Below are 19,542 nucleotides of genomic sequence, written 5' to 3'. Positions count from 1 at the left end.
ATTGCTAATATGACCCTCACTGATCCCTGCTGGATGGAAATCAGACACATTCAAGAGTGTGTCATTGGTCCCCTACTGCTAGTGCTAGTAGGTGATTCTCTTCCAGCTCCAGTGGCTGGGGCCCTTGGAGCAGGAGAATGTGAGGTCTTTCCCCATGTACAACTGAAATGGTGGTTGGCCACCGTGTGAAAACCAAAGTGACTATAACCATCTTGAGGGGCGTGGGTGGAAGAAGTTTGGGGTGGAGGCAGGTGACTAACAATATTCTTCACTTTATAGAACAGTAAACTGCCTGGGAGAGCTGGAAGGAAGGAAATGAAGTTTGCTATTGCTACTCCTATTATAATTACTTATTTGCATTGTGGAAACACCGTCTTAAGCCCCAATCACTGCATAAGACCCCATGGTGCAAGGCATGGCATGACACAGACACAGAACAAAGAGACAGTCCGTGCCCCAAAGAACTTACAGGCCAAGTACTCAGGCCATCTGTATGGGAAAGGGGGTAGGGAACACTTTATCTGCAAAAAGAAAAGGAGGACTTGTGGCACCTTAGAGACTAACAAATTTATTTGAGCATAAGCTTTCGTGAGCTACAGCTCACTTCATCGGATCCAGCCTAATTAGTGCAGCTCCTAGCTGGACCTGATTCTCCTCTCACCAGTGTGACTCAGGAGTGCCTCCAATGAAATGGCAATGGCATGAACTGGCAGGAGAGTGTACCCTGCATGTTGCCAGAGGCTCTAAGGGTCATGGTTTGTGAGCAGCAGCTGAGCAGTAGATGAGCTGTATAGAAGCCTGCCCCTGTCTGGCTCTGCAGAGAATGCTATGCTTGTCTCTTAGCTGGACGTCACTGTTAAATTCTCAATTGCAGCATACACTAGACACACAGATTCATTAGGGTAACCAGATGTCCTGATTTTATAGGGACAGTCCTGATTTTTGGGTCTTTTTCTTATATAGGCTCCTATTACCACCCCGTTATGATTTTTCACACTTGCTGTCTGGTCACCCTAAGATTCATACATATGAAGGCCAGAAGGGACCATTATGATCATCTAGGCCAGTGAAACTCAGACCTCAGTGGTTCAGGAGTCAAATTAGCAATCAGCATTATCCAAAAGGCTACAGGAGTGAGAATTCATTGGTTTATTTACTATTATATCTATCTCTCTATTTTTTTCTCCTCGCATCAAAATGGCTGGCCAAGTATTCTACAGTCGGTTAATAACATAGAAAAAGCATCCTGATTGGTTAATAACTCAGACTGGTTAATAATTAAATCACGCAGTGTTTTAGTATTCTGTGCTGCAACGAGCCGCAGAAGACACATTCAAGAGCCACTGGTGGCTACGGAGCCTCAGTCTGAGTCTCACTGCTCTAGTCTGATCCGCTGCGTGACACAGGCCAGAGAACCTCACCTAGTAATTTCTACATCAAGCCCATAACTTCTGTTTGAGCTACAGAAAGACACCTAGCCGTGATGTAAAGGCTGCAAGCGATGGAGAATCCATCAAAGTATGAGAATGAAACCAACTATATACAGCAGGCTAATGCACTGGACATTAGTGCAATACTGTTATTACCGTAAGCCAATATGAGATAAAGGCTAATTGGAGGGGAATCATTGGCATTCATTTTACCAGGCAATATCCAAGGCCAAGTGTCTTATTATGGCAAGGACGGAATTGGATTATTACTGAGGGAAATGGAGGGAGGAAACTAGCCATGATCATCATTCCACTGACATCCCCAGCTACTCCGTAGCAAGTACCACCTCAGTTCTGAGGCAAGCCCCACTCCTGCATCACTCCACGCTGGAGAGTCGGACACAGCTCCAGAAAAATTGAACGCTGATTTTTAAAAATCAAATTCAATATGGAAATGAATCATTTGATTAGTGTAGCTTGATGTTAATTCGTTTCCTATTGCAATGAATCTATTTGGTGCAGTCCTATATTTTCCATGTGCAGTGTGCCGCAGGGATTTGAACTGAGAGTGCAGAGTTACCTTATTAAAGTTGTTAGGGGGGAAGGTGGACATTGGGGCAGCTGGATAGGAGGTGCTTGGGGCTTCATGGCATCTGAGGATTCATGGGACTTTGGGATTGTGCGCTAAGTATATTAACTGTATGGTTCTGCTAATATGATCTGCAATGAAATAGCTGACAATGCAGACATTCCAAATGTCATCCTTATATTTCAGAGTTAACAACGAAGTGAGATAAATAGGGCAGTTCATAACACTATTGTTTCAGGCTGTCTGCAGACTCTGGCAGATGTTGCTGCATTGCTGCACTCAGTTCACATTTCAGAGGTTTATTTTGCACTGATGAGGGCTGGAGCTTTAGTTTTACAAAACAAGGAAAGGCTTCCATTCTGGAGCTAGATTCTGCAGCAAGGCTGGAGTTTGTGATGGATTCCCTGGCCTCAGAATTGCAGGTTATCTGGGGCCTGGGTTAGACTGCAAGTTTAAGCACAGGCATTATATTGAGCAAAAAGAACCCCCTCCACCCTTCCAGCTGAGTTGGAATGTTTCCTCCCCTGTTTAAAACCCCAGCTGTATCCCATAGTCTCTGCCTTTCCCTTTCCCTTGGTGAGCTCATTTGCATTTCAATGCTCAGAATGCTCTTCTGACTCCCAGTTATTTCACAGCGAGGTTGTTGTCTGGGCTCTGGGAATGCAGAGAAAGGGCCTGTCCATTGCTTCTGAGCTGTATTCTGTGTACTTTGCAAGCAGAGTCCTGGGAGGCTGAGAACTGGCTTGTTTTCTCCCTTGTGGGGGCTTGATATCCCGCCCTAGGGCTGCCATAATTCCCATGGACTGGGTGGCCCCTGGGGAAGGGGCAGACAGGAATAGGGCTAGTCTGTAGAGTAGTGTTGTCCCCATCTGTTTTTTTGTGGGATTATTCTGATTACAGCTGGGTGCCCAGGGCATCCAGCCAGCACCTCACAACAGAGACAACTCATGCCCCTGAGAGGTGGCAGTGGAAATGCCACAGGCGACAGCTACACGTGTGACAGAGCATTCCCCGTAATGGCATCATGCCCCCTCGTATGGCTCGAGCCCTCTTGTGGAGACATCGTGTCTCCACTCAAAGCCAACGGGAGCTGCGGGTGCTCGGCCCTTTCTAAAAATCAGGCCCAACGTGTCTCAAGTTGGGCAGCCAAAAATCAAGGTACCCGGAATCAGTGGGCATGTGTGGCCTGGATCACAGGGCAGGGCCAGGAGGCTGGTCCCTGATTCAGTCCCCAGCCTTATCTTCTGAATGACTGTGCCTCTTCCCCACAGGCCAACCCCTCCAGCTCCTGCCACTGCTCAGAACAGAACTCTTCCACAGTGACTTCAGTGGGAGCTTTGCCCCTGGTCGTCAGGGGAGCAGGAGAAGGCCCCCGGGTAGCAGTAACCCCTTCCCGAAGGAGCAGTCCCACAGCGGTGGACCTGTGTACTCAAGGCCTCATCTCCCAGGAGTGTCAGTGACAAATCTCACAACAAACAATGGATTTGAGCTAATCCTTTTATAGCTCGCAAAACCGGCTAATTCCACTCCACCACCAGGCTGCCCCGCCATGCATAATGATTACTGCCATCTAGAAAACTCCCCCTGGCCGGGAGACAACTGAGCTGCGAACCCTGATGGCGATAGTTGCCTCATCAGCATTCCCATCAAGGTCACTTTATTTGTCATTTCAGGCCCTGGCTTGGAGCATTAACAGGCTGTTTCGTTGCATTTGCAGAGGCTGAAAGTGGCTGGTGATTTCCCGTAAAGCTGCTGCATTAACTCAAAATAACATTAGGGGTCAGCCCTATAGATTTACTGTGGCAGGAGGGGGAGTTTAGGAAACTCACTGCGGTAACGTTGGGAAAAGGAGGACTTGTGGCACCTTAGAGACAAACAAATTTATTTGAGCATAAGCTTTCGTGAGCTACAGCTCTGAAACCTGTCATTGGGACTGCAGTTGGCTTGTAACATTGGCTGGCTACATGCACTGCAGGCTCCGGGCAGTGGCACAATGTTGCAGCATCTGAAGGGCTCAGTCCCCCACCGAGAAAGAGGTTTCTCCTCCCTCTTCTGCTGAAAGCAGCATTAGCACTTTTGGTGAGCGCTGGCCTGTTGGAGCTCAGTTGCGGCGGTAGATGTCTTGGGAGGGCATGCCCAAGGAAGGGAAATTCACCACGCTCCCCCAAAAGGGAGGGACTAAAAGGAAACTGGGGTCAAGAGATTGTGGGGGAACAATTGTATTGCCAATCCCAAATCATGAGTTGGGCCCCCCGCCAAAATCATGAGGTTGTTAAAATTAACACATACAGGTTTTTTTTCTCTGCTTCCTGGGTTTTAGAGCTGTTACAGGTCACACTTTCAAGCTTTTCTCTGCCAGGAATGTTCTGTTTTTGTTCATGAAAACAGAGGTGATCACAAAATAACATGACTCCAGTAGCAGGGTCTTTAAGTCAAATCTCAGATGTCAAGAGACTCATGAAAAAGCAACAAGGGTCAGCAACACTGGGCGTGCAGGGAGAGGGTTGAGTCAGAGGACGGCAGGGGAGAGCACCTCAGACAACGTCTGCAGAGGAGAGCTGTAGGGATCCCGGATGTGTGATGGCAGGGCATATCACCCCCAGTCACAAGGGTCAAGCAGGGCAAGTTGCCCCTACCCTATCTAGCTCTGTACTGCTCCAGCTCCTGCCCTCTGAGCCCTTCCCTACCATCAGCGCGGTTATCCCCACGCACACCCTGCAAGGCAGGGATCCATTGTCCCTGTTTTACAGCTGGGAACCGCAGGGCTGAGCTATGCAATGTTCTGCATGCTTTGGTATGCACTTACTCACACTGGTAGGGCCGGCCAAGTTCAAAGGGACTGCTCATGTGAGTCACAGCTGCACAATGTGGTCCAGTGAGATGAAGGGATTGCCTAATGTCACACCTGGAGCCTGTGGCAAAGCCAGGAAGCTAACGCAGGCATTGGGAGTCCCCAAGCAGCCCCTTACTATGAGGCCATCGTTCCTTCACTGTGCCAACGTGCCGCATCCCTGACCTGGAGGGGCCCCAGCTATGATGGGGGCCTGGGAGGTGGATACAGCTTCCCTTGGCAGTGGAGCACGCACGCTCAGTTAATTTCACAGATCATCAAACCGCTGCTGGTAGATCCTGTTTTTCTGGGGGAGGAAACATTGGCCTGAAGCATTGGATGATCCCCAGTGAGTGATCTAGCCAGTTATGCCTGGCTGGGTGAGGGGCACTGGGGCTCCTTTGGGCAGGCTGGGCGGGTCCTGCCCCCTGTTCTGTCACGTTTATTACCTGCTGCTTGGAACTGGCTTGGAGCAGCACCTTTCCGTGTCAGCTTCACCTCCCCGCTTTCACACATTGCTGGGTTTGGCTGGCCCGGTGGGGGATATGCCCCATTTTTCCCCTCAGCCCAGGATGGTACAGCCTGGTCTGGAAATGTTACTTCAGGGATGGAAAAGAAACCCAGAAAGGTCTAAGGAGGGAGTGGAACCTGCTGCCAAACCAAGCACTTTCCTCTCATTTACCACTTGTGATCGGTGTAATTGTTTCCATCTATCAATATCCATATGTTCCAGGGGTCAGGTGTCTGGGCTCCCGGTCACATGATATTTCACTGGCTCACCAGGGGGCCTGGGTTTGCTCTTTAAAGTTTAAATTAAAGCTGTGAATGCCAAGCAGCAGGGATTTTCAAAGCACATCTCCGACCGGGAGCCCTGCAGGCTGAGATCCTGTTTTCATTCCCAGAACAGGCCCAGCTGGGGGAGCAGCAGCATGGTGGGCATTCCCACTTCTGACACCAATGTGCCTCAGCAGTGATCCGCACAGCCCACCTGGAGGGAGAAGAGGGAAGTTCTGAAGCAATGGCCTGTTTAAACCTTGATCTTTCTGCCAACAAAGTTGCTAATAGGTGACAATTGTGGTGCTTTTTGGGTGGGGAGATCTGTGCGCAAGAACTGCACTGAGCCCCTCCCCAAACTCATTCTACACAGGACACCACGCAGGTGTTGGATAATAATTATCACCAGTCACTAACAAACCTGGCTGGATTAGAACCAGTGACTTAGGCACCTAGATGCAACTATGATCAGTATGGCATAAATGCACAGCTACCACGGAACAGACAGTTGGCTATCTATCTAGCTTTGTCTAGGAGAAGGCTAGACAGATAGGTGAGGCTGTAAAAGGATTTATATCTCATTCCTATTTATATATTGTATAAAAATCTTCCTTAGTACATTAAAATACAGTTACTTGCTTCACCCTTGTCTCAATTCATTCACTGTCTGGGAGTCTGGCGGTTGGGCAGGGGGAGCTGAACATGACAGACAAATATAACTAACGCTGCTACGGGGAAGGGAAATGAAAGATGCTCATCCTCAGCTGAAAGGGGTGATGTGCTGCAAGTGCAAAATGATGTTGTAGGTGACCAGAAAGAAGGGCACTTAAAGACTTCAGTGTGATTACTCGTAAGCTTAAAGTTAGGCTCATGCTTCAGTACCCTCCTGAATGAGGCCAGAGTGCCTTTCATCCCCAAGGGCTGGAGGGCAGCCCAGTCTGAGGTGGAATGTGACAGCTGATTGCTAGCTCATGGCAGCACTTTCGAACAGGAAGTGAAGAAGATCCTGGGCCAGAATCCCAGCTGGTGCAAAGCGGCAGAATGCCATTGAAGTTGGTGGAGCTGAATCAATTTGCACCAGCTGAAGAGCTGGCCTGCTGCCTCAAACTGAAACTGCCAGGGGAATTTAGGGAGGAGCAATGTAACAAATCCAACTGGAATTCAACCAGGAGGCACATCAGGTTTCATGCCCTGGGCCTGACTCTCCTCTCCCACTAGGTTTACACCGGTGCAGCCCCTCTGATGTCAGTAACATCACTCCTAATTTACACGGGCGTGAGATCAGAATCAACCTCCCAATCCCCAATGCTGGTGCTTAATGGTACCCGAAATTGGGCCAGCTAGTAAGCTTAGGGAGGACTAATGACCCACCAGAGTTTGGCAGAAAGCAGCACGTTTATTATATTGATAGCTAAGCTCAAAAGAAGGTGGGTGGGGCAGGGGGTTGTCACACACACTCACATACTCACGCTCCCAGGACAGGCACAGCACTGGAGATGTCAGGATCCTTCAAGCTAAGTGTCCCACAGTGCAGCGATGGACTGTGCAATGAAGGTAAGTCTTCCTGAGGCACAATGAAATGCAATACGCTGAACCACTGGCCAGGCAGTCCAGGTGAAGGGCCCTCACGGGAGGTACAATCTTGTGAGTGCACTGCCAAGCACATGACCCCTTCCCCTTTTAAGGACCTGCTCCTCATGGCCTGTGACTAGAGATGACTTGGCCGCCTCTGGTTGGTCACACTCCCCTCGGGCAGTGTCCATGCATTAAGCATGTGATCCCTGCCTAATCAGAGTCCCAGACATCTTGTCTACCTGGGAGCTCTTCTGATCTTCAAGCTGCTCAAGCTGCTCATTCATCCCACAAGCATTTCAGGAGGGAGGGGGAAAACCACTTCACAGGTATTCAAAGAGGGAGAGGAGACAAAAAAAGAAAGTGGGGGAACGTGTAACAGACCTTTTGAATCTACAGGTTATACAGAGAATAGTCATACAGAGCATACAGATCACTGCTGCTCCTACAACACAAAGTACTCTGGGATCTTTAGTGACCATGAAAGATCAGCACCTTGGAGTCACAGCTCGGCATCCCCACCGAAGGAATGCAACCCTAGCTCCTGCCTCTCTCCCCCGCAACCCAAGTTCCATCCTTGTGAGAGGATCCCGCCACCTTGGCATCGTATCTGGTGGGTAACACCCTCCTTTTGAGAACGAGTTCATGGTGGCTCACTTAGATTGGGCGCTGTGCAGGAATTTTCCATTTCTGCTTCTGAAACAATCGTTTAAAAGACCTTCCTCTGTGTGTGCGCACATGGGTGCATGCGTGTAGGCAGCAACTCCTCACAATATGACTTTTATCCTGCATCTTAAGCTGCTGCGAGAGCAAATTGTTGACTTATAATGCAGTATCCTTTTTTCCCTGTCTCAATAAATAATTTAATCCTCCAGGGGCAGAGGCTACCAAGGAAAGCCGCTGGTAAAGGGGCCTTTACAAGGCCTAGGAGCCTTCTCACTGCATCTGGAATTACTAAGGTAAATGCTGCCAAACAGGCTGCACAGCCAAGTTCCTTTATAATGGGACCGCAGAAACGAATCGGGAGTCTGAGCAGGAAATTAAGGCTGCATTCATCTGCTTGCTGGCACTTCTGGTTGCCTCTGTGCTCAAAGGATGGAGCAGGGCCACATGCAGGTGTTGGGATAGGCCATGGGCCTGTACCTGTACCTGCCCTACACCTCAGGAACGGTGTGATCCTGGAACAGCAGCCTCTATTGCCCATGGCAAGGAGCCAGTCAACGGCAGCCCATTGATAGAAATCAGTGATGGCTCATGGCTAGCAGCTTCCAGTCCCCTGCCCTGACTGCTGGGACTGACTGCCTGTGGTTAGAAAGCAGCCAAGGCCCCTCCTCACTGACATCTCACTGCCCCTTGTGCATGGACCGGACACCCTCTCTATATCAATTGCCACAGCCATGTTGTCCTCTTCCAAATCCCTTCTTGCGATCTCCCTCTGCCACGACACCCATGGCAACTTGCCTCTGCCTGGCAGCCAGTGGCCTGGTGTTAGTTCATTACTGTTCTTTCTCCATGTTAGAAAATGCTCCATGTTAGAAAATGCTGCCCTGCTAGTTTTGAAATGTGTCTTTCTCTGCAAATCCCCTTTGCCAGACAGCACCAGGCTTGCAGCCTAAATAGCATGTGTTTGGATTACAATAGTAGCCAACAAGCCCTGGCAAGAGTGGGTCCCATTCCACTGGGCTTTGTGACAGAAAACAGTCCCTTCCCCAAACAGCTTACAGTCTAAACAGGGACAAGACGCATGGGGTGGGGGGAGTGGGCAGTAAGGGAGGACAGGGCCGTGCTAGGGACACAAGGCTGTATATTAGCTGAGGGTATGTCTCCAGTGCAAGTTTAGCCCAGGCTCCTACTCAGGTGTTGCTCCTAACCTGGCTCCCACACACAGGCCTCTCAGCCGAGTTGAGTGATGCTTTCACCCCTAGCTGCTGGCCAGGCTGGGGGCTGGATTAGAACTTGGGTTCTGCTTTCCCTCAGGCTGGTAGCCCACCTGCTTTGCAGTGAGGACACAGGCTAAATCATTCGAGTGTGGCTAATCCTCCGATGCCTTCCCACAATTCCCCCCATGTACCCAGAAGGACAGACAGGTTCCCCACAATTCACTAGGAAAGCCTTAAGAGTGGCTTAGCCAGCTGCAGCACAAAGGACCGCAGAAGTCCTAGCGATGCACAGAGAGCGCAGCACCAGTGAGGACCCAGTGACTTGGGCTGGGCTTTGCCATGTGGCTGCTCGTACCTGAGCTAGGCTTCTCTGGGAGCTGATAGTGAAGACACACTCTGGAATCACTGAAGTGATTGGGTTTGGAGATCTGAGCAAGGGCCCCATCCCTCTGACTCACTGGGGCCTGGAGCTGCAGCAGCAGCAGCATTAAAACTGCCAAAAATGTTTTCTACATGAATCACAGAATCATAGAATATCAGGGTTGGAAGGGACCTCAGGAGGTCATCTAGTCCAACCCCCTGCTCACAGCAGGACCAGTCCCCAACTAAATCATCCCAGCCAGGGCTTTCTCAAGCCTGACCTTAAAAAACTCTAAGGAAGGAGATTCTACCACATCCCTAGGTAAAGCATTCCAGTGTTTCACCACCCTCCTAGTGAAATAGCGTTCCTAATATCCAACCTAAACCTCCCCCATGACAACTTGAGACCATTACTCCTGGTTCTATCATCTGGTACCACTGAGAACAGTTTAGATCCATCCTCTTTGGAACCCCCTTTCAGGTAGTTGAAAGCAGCTATCAAATCCCTCCTCATTCTTCTCTTCTGCAGACTAAATAATCTCAGTTCCCTCAGCCTCTCCTCATAAATCATGTGCTCCAGCCCCCTAATCATTTTTGTTGCCCTTCATTGGACTATTTCCAATTTTTCCACATCCTTCTTGTAGTATGGGGCCCAAAACTGGACAGAGTACTCCAGATGAGGCCTCACCAATGCTGAATAGAGGGGAATGATCACATCCCTCAATCTGCTGGCAATGCTCCTACTTATACAGCCCACAATGCCCTTAGCCTTTTTGGCAACAAGGGCACACTGTTGACTCATATCCAGCTTCTCGTCCACTGTAACCCCTAGATCCTTTTCTGAAGAACTGCTGCCGAGCCATTCGGTCCCTAGTCTGTAGCGGTGCATTGGATTCTTCCATCCTAAGTGCAGGACTCTGCACTTGTCCTTGTTGAACCTCATCAGATTTCTTTTGGCCCAATCCTCTAACTTGTCTAGGTCCCTCTGTATCCTATCCTTACCCTCCAATGTATCTATCACTCCTTCCAGTTTAGTGTAATCTGAAAATGATTCTATGATTCTATACACATTTCAAAACCAACAGAGCAGCATTTTTTAATGCTGGAACATGAGGGGCTGTACCGAATCCTGTGAAACCTCTGGCTTATTTTGAATGGCTGTGGGTATGTTTGTCTGTACCAAAGCCAAAAGACCAAAAAGTCATGGCTTCATGAACTGAGCTGAGCAGAGGTTCCATGGCTTAAGGAATGCTAGCTCAAAGCTCTCCAGAGTTTGCATAGGATGACCCATATTTTCCTTGGAGTGGGTTAGCAAGTGCCAATTTATTGAGTCTTCTTTATGTCTGTCTTGTGCCACTGTATGTTCAAGAACTCCTATGGGATTTGAATGTGTATCGCAGAAAGGTGTGTTGAAATGAGGTGAGATTGGAGGGCTAGGGTAGCATATACATTAGAGCGGGGGAGTTGCCGGTTGATTGGTCTTTTGGCCCAGATCTTCTAAGCTATTTAAGCTGATTTCAGTGGAAGTTAGAAGCCTACATTCCTTTGAGGAGCCAGGCCTTAATACATGTTTTCTGTATCTCCTCCTGTGCTCAGTGTTTGATCCAGGGACCAGCATCTAGCCTCTCACAACATACTGGGCTCTAATCATCCCTCCACTTACATTGGCTATGGGAATCAGAAAAACAGGGAGTAGGATAGGGAGGTACTTCTGTGTTGTCACTTCCCCTTCTGTGACCATGCGGAACCTCCTCCATTGCTCTCCAGACTCCAGGTGGGTCAGCCATTCTTGCTGTGGGCATGGGGCCAAGGCACCGTGACCATTTGGGATTGTGCATGAGTTTATGGAATTGTGTCAGGAAGTTACTAGAGTATGGAAAGTATATATGGATGTGGATTCTCTGTGAGTTGGCAGGTTGTGTCATGTCTCTGCCAGGCCAGAGCCAATGATGGAGGGTGTATCTACACTCCAAAGAAATACCCATGGCACCAAGTCTCAGAGCCTGGGGCAACTGACTCAGTTGCAGGGCTAAAAATAGCAGTATGGATGTTTTGGCTGGAGCCCCCTCCCCAGGTTTCACAAGCTGGGCTCCAGCCCCAGCTTGAACAGCTACCCTGCTATTTTAGCCCCACAGCCTGTGCCTGAGTCAACTGAGCTGAGCTGTGGGACTTGGGACAGTTGGCTTTTGGCTGCAGCATAGACATACCCAGAGTGATCAGCATGCCAGGATGTCCTCGGCAGAGTCAAACACCTTGGGCAGATGGCTGCTCCAGCCGGGAGAAGACACTTCCTCCTCTGGCCTGAAGGAAGGGGGCTGGGAGTACTGGGAAGTTACCAGAAGGTAGAACAAAGCAGCAGGTTGACCCCAGTTAGGTCTATAAAAGCACTTGGGTTGGGGTAGAGACTGCGAAAGGAGCCATTTTGCACCAGCTTGAGAGGGAGGCTGCTGCAGGGCTAAGGCAGGTAAGTGGTGAGAGGCCCCTGCCTGCCTGATGGAACACGGCTGATCCCCCAACGCATGGGGGAACAGTGAGGGCTGTTGCACTTACACTAGTGGTGTGACACTACACCCCATATTCTTCACAGTGATATTATTATAATACGATTATGGCATAATTATGATGCATTTTGTACAAGATAAGTCATGTAATTGGAAAAGTTATGATTTGCTGAATATGATCATCCTATTTCTATGCATGTATCATTTTTGTATCTGAAGTTATGAATATTCACTATGTATCTGTATTTCAAATGTAGTTAAACCTGGGTGATGCCCACTAGACAAAATGCTTTTAGTCTAGATAGTGGGTAGGGAAGGGCCTATTCAGGGCAATGGGCCATTAGGGAGAACAATAGGCCTTTGGAGAAGCTTATCTCCCACCTGGTGAGCCTTCCTGTGAACACTCCAAACAGCCTGTAAATAATGGCTGCTATGACTCTACAAGGACATGTGACCAGGCCACATGATGCTGGATCCATCTTGAGATGTCAGTATTTTTCCACAAACTGGCCTGGAAACCGAGCTTTGGAACAAAGGGTTCCCGCCATATGCAAAAGTTATATAAGGCAGGGAGTGACATCATCAGTTGTTCTTCACTCCCCACCCAAGAAGACTCCTGGAAACACCCAAGGAGCAAAGATGGAACTGGGGGAAGTGCTGGACCCAGGCTTAAGGGATTTCTAGCCTGTGAATGAAACACCTGGGGACTCCAAGATGTAAAGCAAGTGTAGCTTGCCCCTTAAGAACTTGCAGTATCATCTCTTAGGGTAAGAATCTGCTAATTCATATCCAATCTATCTAGTATATTAAGCTTAGTTTGCATTTTTATTCATTTGCTAGGTAATCTGCTTTGATCTGTTTGCTATCACTTATAATCACTTAAAATCTATCTTGTAGTTAATAAACTTGGTTTTGCTTTATTTAAACCAATGAGTCAGAGTGAAGTGTGTGGGAATCATAGCTCAGGGGTCAAAGGCTGTTGCATATTCCTCTCAACACTGAGGGAGGAGGTGAACTTTATGATCTTATGCTATACAGTTTCCTGTGCAGGACAAGACAGTATAATTTTGGGTTTATACTCCAGAAGGGGTGCGTGCTTATGGAGCTGGAAGTTGCCTTGGCTGTAGCCTTCCTAAGCAGGGGCTGAGAGCCTGCAGGTAATGGCAGCGGGGTGTGTCCCTACCTGTATGAATGCTGGTGAAAATGCAGGCTGGAGGGCTTTGCAGCTTGTCACAGCAGTACAGTGTGAGAGGGAGCCCAGGCTGGTGGGTCAGGGGTCTCACTGGTACCCCAGTTCCAGGTGGCAACCCAGGGAGAACCCATCACAGATGGTTCCCTGTGATCTGTCCTGGCCTGTGCTTTCCACAATGAACTGTAAAGAGCAGCATACACTGGTGAGCTTGTCCAAAGTGCTTGTGTTGGCTGCTTCACAACTGCTGTGCGCGCCCCTGCATTAAACACCCCTTGGGGTGTGGTTCATGCCCTGGGGAGTCTAAAAGGTGGTTACAGGGGTGCCTGAGGGGCCAGGTGGCTAGACAGCGGGTCCCAACCCATACGGGGGGGGTGGTACTGGATGGAAGGTCTGTGCCCTCAGAATGTGCCTAGAGACCTTGAGACAGGCGCAGTGGCTGGGCTTTGTTCAGGTTCCAGGAGCTTGAAACAGGTCGGGGATTCAGAGCACAGAGGATGGGGCCCCTCACAGCAGCCTTAGTGGGTGGCCAGGAAGGGGCGCCTGCTAGGGTCTGCAACAAGCAGGATCCAATGATCTTCCATTTCAGCCCATGGATTTTGTGTGGGGAAGTTGCTGGGAGCCTGGTCAGCACTAACTCACCCTCCTCTGCCTCCCACGGAGCCGCCTGCTGGGGCTGAGGGGCACCCAGGGGCAGTGGTTGGCTGAAGAATCATGTTTCTTGGGACCTGGAGAGCGCTGAGGGGTGCAGATGGACCTGTGCCTTTGTGCATTCCCCTAATAGCCACATGCCAGGATCAGCCCCACAAACTGTTCCACTACCAGGGTGGTTTTAAACCAGTGCCCCCTGAAGAGTGATCTGGTGGAAACTTCCTGAGGGGCCTCTCCCTGAGTTCTCCGAGGCCCCAGGGGAACAGCCCACAATATGGATCAGCCAAAATTCATCATACAAATGATTTGCATTACAGTAGCACTGAGGGGGCCCAATCCAGATCAGGCCTGTATGTTGCAAGGCATGGTACTGACACACAGCAAGGGACAGTCTGCCCAGAAGAGCTTACAATCCAAAAAGGCAAAGGGCAGGAAGGGAAACTGAGGCACCCAGAGATGAGGCACTGAGCAGAGAGGCATCTTGCCCAAGATCAGTGGCAGAGTCAGCGTTAGAATCCAGGTCTTCAAGCCCAGTCCAGCCCAATGGCTAGAGCCCTACCAAATTCACAGCCATGAAAAACGTGGCATGGATCGTGACTTCTAGTCTCCCCCCATGAAATTTGGTCTTTTGTGTGCTTTTACCCTACATTATACAGATTTCATGGGGGAGACCAATGTTTCTCGAATGGGGGTCCTTGACCCAAAAAGGAGTTGCAGGAGGATCACAAGGTTATTTTAGGGGGGTTGTGGTATTGCCACCCTTACTTCTGCACTGCCTTCAGAGCTGGGTGGCCAGAGAGAGGCGGCTGTTGGCCAGGCGCCCAGCTCTAAAGGCAGCACCCTGCCAGCAGCAGCGCAGAAGTAAGGGTGGCAATACCATACCAGGCCAGCCTTACTTCTGCGCTGCTGCTGGCAGCGGCTCTGCCTTGAGAGTTGGGCTCCCAGCCAGCAGCCGCCCCGCTCCAGCTGCCCAGCTCCGAAGGCAGCACCACCACCAGCTGCAGCACAAAAGTAAGGGTAGAAGTACCACAGTACTTCCCCTACAGTAACCTTGTGACCCCCCACAACTCCTTTATGGGTCAGGACCCCTACAATTACAACACCATGAAATAGCTGAAATCATGAAATTTACAATTTTTAAAATCCAATGGTTGTGAAATTGATTAAAACGGATAGTGATTTTGATAGGGCCCTACCAATGGCCCATGCTGCCCCTCTGGCTCTGTAAGCTTGTCACCCTGGTGTGTGAAGGATGTCTAAATGCATGTGGTTGTTCGGGGTTGGGCAGGAAGGCCTGCATTTCCTTCCAGCCTCTCTGTGGCAAATGCAGGAATATGTCACTTACAAGAGTTCCTCCGGCTACAGAAATCCTTCTGAGAGACTCCGGGCAGGCTCCTGGCGCAGCACTGAGGTCTGGGAGGGCTGAGAAGATGGTGCCTGAAGAGCTGCGCTCTCTGCAGAGGCTGGATCCTTGGCCATGGAGCGATTCACTTCCCCGCCCCCAAGTTCCACATTTTAAAACCAAATCAGCAGAGAGAAGCAAGCAGGAATTGGGGGGGGGGCGGCGGGGGGGAGGAAGAGAGGGGTGGAGCGGGCAGGAGGAGTGCGAGATACGGAGGCGGGGGGGAGGTCTTCTGCATTTTATCATTTCGACACTGATTAGGAGTCAAAGGCAAGGGGCATCTGCCAGAGTGTTGTGACAGTGAATAATTCATAACCTACTTGGGAAGTGACCTGGCAATTCATTAAATACTTATAATCCACAGCACTGAAAAACCAGAGAGAGCTTTCCACAGCCGTGTGGGTGGGTAGGGGGGAAGAGGATGTGTTGTGTGGGACAGGGGCACCTCAGCTACCCCAGCCTTCTGCGTCCCACACTTACTGCCTCTTGCTCATTCAGCGAGCTCAAGGTGCATGAGCCACCCAGCGTTGCTATGATCCTGCCCCAGTAGTGCAGTCTCCATCCTGCCCCTCGCAGCTGTCAGAATGCCACATGCCGCCCATGACAAGGGGGCTGTTTCCAGTTCTCCCTTTAAGTGCCACATGCCGAGAATGCTGTCTCCAAACTACGAATGCCCAGAGGCCCCTTTATCCCTCAGGACAATGGGGCCTAGCTGCTGATCTCAAAGCCCATCTTCCCTGTGGTCTGAAGAAGCAGCAGGCAGTCTCTTCCCAGTTCCCTCTGCCTCCTCCTGTGAGTGCTCTCGCCGTACTACTGCATCCACTAAGGGCCTGACCCTCAGCTCTCCTTCCACGGGAGTTCAGCACCTCTGTGGGACATGGTCAGCCCTCAAAAGCCTGACCAATGGTAGACCATAATTGCTGGCAGGTGGGATGATGGCCTGGAAATCTTCCTGCCTGTAATCCTTGCCTTGGCCAGTGGGATGGAAACCCTAAACTGTCAGGCTGCAGAGCTCAATCCAGCCCCCGCTTCCCTTGTGGTGGTGAGTCAGCCACTCAGCTCTGCTTCCCACCAGCTTCTCTCATTGTACTCATTTCTCTCTCTGCCTGCATGCCTGAAGTTGCTGCAGCAGCAGCAAGATTTTTTACCTATATGAAATATTAATTACAACTAATACAATTGCTACCTAAAGCAGCCTTTACCGCATGGGATGATTCACCTTCCTCCTCCAGGGAGCTCTCTGTGCCAGGCAGAAAAACACCAAGATTCCAAACCACAGGACTTGGGAGGCTGAATGGAGAGGCCCTTCACCAGCCCCAGGACTACCTCAGCACTTGGGGTAGCGCATGTTTCAGCAAAGCCAATTCAAGCCAGCTTCCAAAAGCCACTCGGTCAGCACTCTGAGCACAGGGAGGGGAGAGTCTGCTGCAGCACATGGCATCCCGGGAGATCGCTTCCACCACCAGATGGGGACCGTGGCTTCAGTCCTGTGCTTCCATGGATGCTGCAGGGACACGCGGACTGCCTGACTCTGCACTGGAGGGAGTTACCAAACAGCATCCTGCAGAGAGGCCAGATGTGACAGTGACACTGATACTGCGATGTAAGATGAACCAGACGAACTGCCCCATCCAATTACATAGGCGCCAGCACTCCCATTGCGAGACCCATGCGACAACCATCAATACTGAACCAGCAGGCTAGTCCATGGCTATAGCATCTTGTGGCAGTTGCTTGCCTTGCCTAAATGAGTGTGGGAATTCAGTCCTGATAAAAGATGCCAGAGCAACCAGCCCTAGCACCTCAAGTCCTCTGTTTAGCCACAGAGCAGGTACAGCATGGGCAGCTCCTGCTCCCTGCACATTGTCACCTGCCAGGTTCCTGCAGCTGGGCTCGGAGTGGTTGTGAAAAGCAACCAGAGGCACCCTCGTGCCTTGGGGGGGGGTGGGGGGCGTGTGGGTGCGTATGTGGCCTGTTGCAAGGAGACTGCTGATGGGGTGCCAGTTAACACCAGCTAGAACGGTGTCTTCTGAGGCATTGGCACCTGGAACTGGACTGGAACCACAATGTAATTTTAATGGTCACCTCTGTGGTGTCTGGCTTCTTGGGTGCCCAAATTTAGCAACACAGCACCGCTGACAATCACGCCCTAGGTGACTAGATTTGGGCAATCAGATATAGAAGGACCCAAACTCAGAGCCACTTTTGAACATTTCAGCTGCAGTGACTTGCCCAAGATCACCCTTCAAATCGATGGCAGAGGCAGGCCTGGAGGTCCCGATTGTCTGTTGCCCCATCCAAGATGACTCAGGCCACTAGAGTCATTGTTGTTTCCCAGTAGGCTCTGTCTGAAAGGAAGTGGCTGAGATTCAAACCACATCAGAAGTTGGTGCTGGGAATGTCAGCATGGGGGCTGAGCAAAGCATCTGTCTGTTTCAACGTGAGCCTATCGTCTTCCTGAGGCGGTGCGGCCAGCTAGCTCATCTTGGGAGAGTGCAGTGCCACAGTGTTGTATTTCCAGTGCCAGATGGCTAACCTGCTGTTACAGAGGGGCCCTTCATGATGTTATTGCTCCCACCGTGATGAGCAGCCGAAGCTCCTAAACAGGAAGAGCAAAACGTGCCATGTGAAAGACGAGAGGCAGAAACATTCGTAACAGCTTGAATAAACACTAGCCGTGGCTAAAAAGCTGGACAAGAGCACCTGAGTTGCATGATTAACGAGAGGCAGTGTATCCCAGATACTGCCCTGCTCCCCAGAAGAGATCAATGGATGTTTAAGGAGGAGTGGACATTTCAGCATAATACGCGGCACCTGACTCGGGCCAAGGCTATTTCTATCCTATACCAAGAGCCTGCTGGGACTGGAACTCTGAGCAACAAAATACCAGGAATCAATGCACGAATGCACACAGCATTTGCAAAGCCACCGCCTGTGCACTGCACCTTCCTGACACTTGAAAGGCGCATCAAAGTTTCAGGCTAATGATGGAGCACAGATTGGTCAGGCGACTGCACCCCTTGCTTTTTTGCAAAGCAGACACTGGAGGGACAGAGGAGAAGAGAGAGTTCCTGCTGCTGCGAAACAACAGCCAGTGACTCAGCCAGTTTCGTTCAGCTCTCTGCCCCGGGAAAGAAAGTGGGTTAAAGGAGGGTTTTGCACAGCAGAGAACTTTCTGCTTTCACTTTATTGTTGGTACCTCCAGAGGAGATGCAGACTAATGCATTTAGTTAAAAATAAATCCCGGGAAGAGAGAGCAGTGGGATGACATGGTCTGTCCACTGAAGGTCTAGAGACACAGGGATGCGTGCTGCAGAGATGTTAAATCTAGAACAAGCAGGTACTCTAATAAGACTTGGCACTTTACAGAGTGCTTTTCCTCTACAGATTTCAAATCAGCGACAAGCCAGGGGGAGTGCCATTCTCCCCATTTTACAAGCATAGGGAAGCAAAATGACTTGTCCTAAATGACATAGCGTGACAGTGGCAAAGCCAGGAACAGAGTCCAGGGCTCCAGCCTCCTACTCCAGTATCCAACTCATTAGGTCACACTCCCTCCCCAGCAAGTAATCCCTCAACTCAGACCGACTGCCTCACATCACTTAACTGAGGAATATTTAAAGTCTCCACCTCTAATGAAGAGGGACTGTATTTCAACAAGACATTTAAATCCCACAGATTCCGATTGCCATATGGTAGCTTGAAAGCAGTTACCCCTTTCCCATTGCTAGCACTCGTGGGAAGTGAGTGCAGCAAAGGATTAAACAAGAGTAAGCCTGCAGATATGTGGCGCCCTCCCTGTCTTTGTTCAGGGTGCAGTAAGTCTGGGGTTGAGCAGGGTCTCTGTTGCAGGGGGAACAGGGAGGCAGGAAGACCAGATGGACTGGAAATGGCCTCTGGTGAGATCAGAAGTGGATTCCTCAATGCTAGAATTGACCTTTCTTCAAGGCACGAACACTTGCCACACCCTATAAAATGGCAGAACACTGGAGTGGGAAGGGAGAGCAGGCAACAGACTCCTGCCCACTTATCAGGGCAAACCAGCCAGCCGCACATCCCAAACACTGATGTCATCAAACACACACAGTTTGCCGAGTACCCTTGCACCAGCCAGAGTGACCAGGGTTGAGGGCATCAAGTCCAGGCACCACGTAATGACGTTCACAAATCTGGCTCAATCCTGTGTATCCACGAATCTTGGAGCCCCTGGGTGGAGCCAAGAAGGATCAAGGTATGTCCCCTTTCTTGCGTTGATGGAAAGTTTAGGAGTAAGGTGCGCTGGGGTGGTTTTTGTCCATCTTGGTGTCATTACTGAAGAGCTTGTACTGCCACTTTTGAATATGAGAGACTGAAGGCCAGATCTC

This window comes from Eretmochelys imbricata, chromosome 10 (assembly GCF_965152235.1).
Source record: "Eretmochelys imbricata isolate rEreImb1 chromosome 10, rEreImb1.hap1, whole genome shotgun sequence".
Classification (NCBI taxonomy): Eukaryota; Metazoa; Chordata; order Testudines; family Cheloniidae; genus Eretmochelys; species Eretmochelys imbricata.
Note: the sequence above shows the minus strand (reverse complement) of the source record.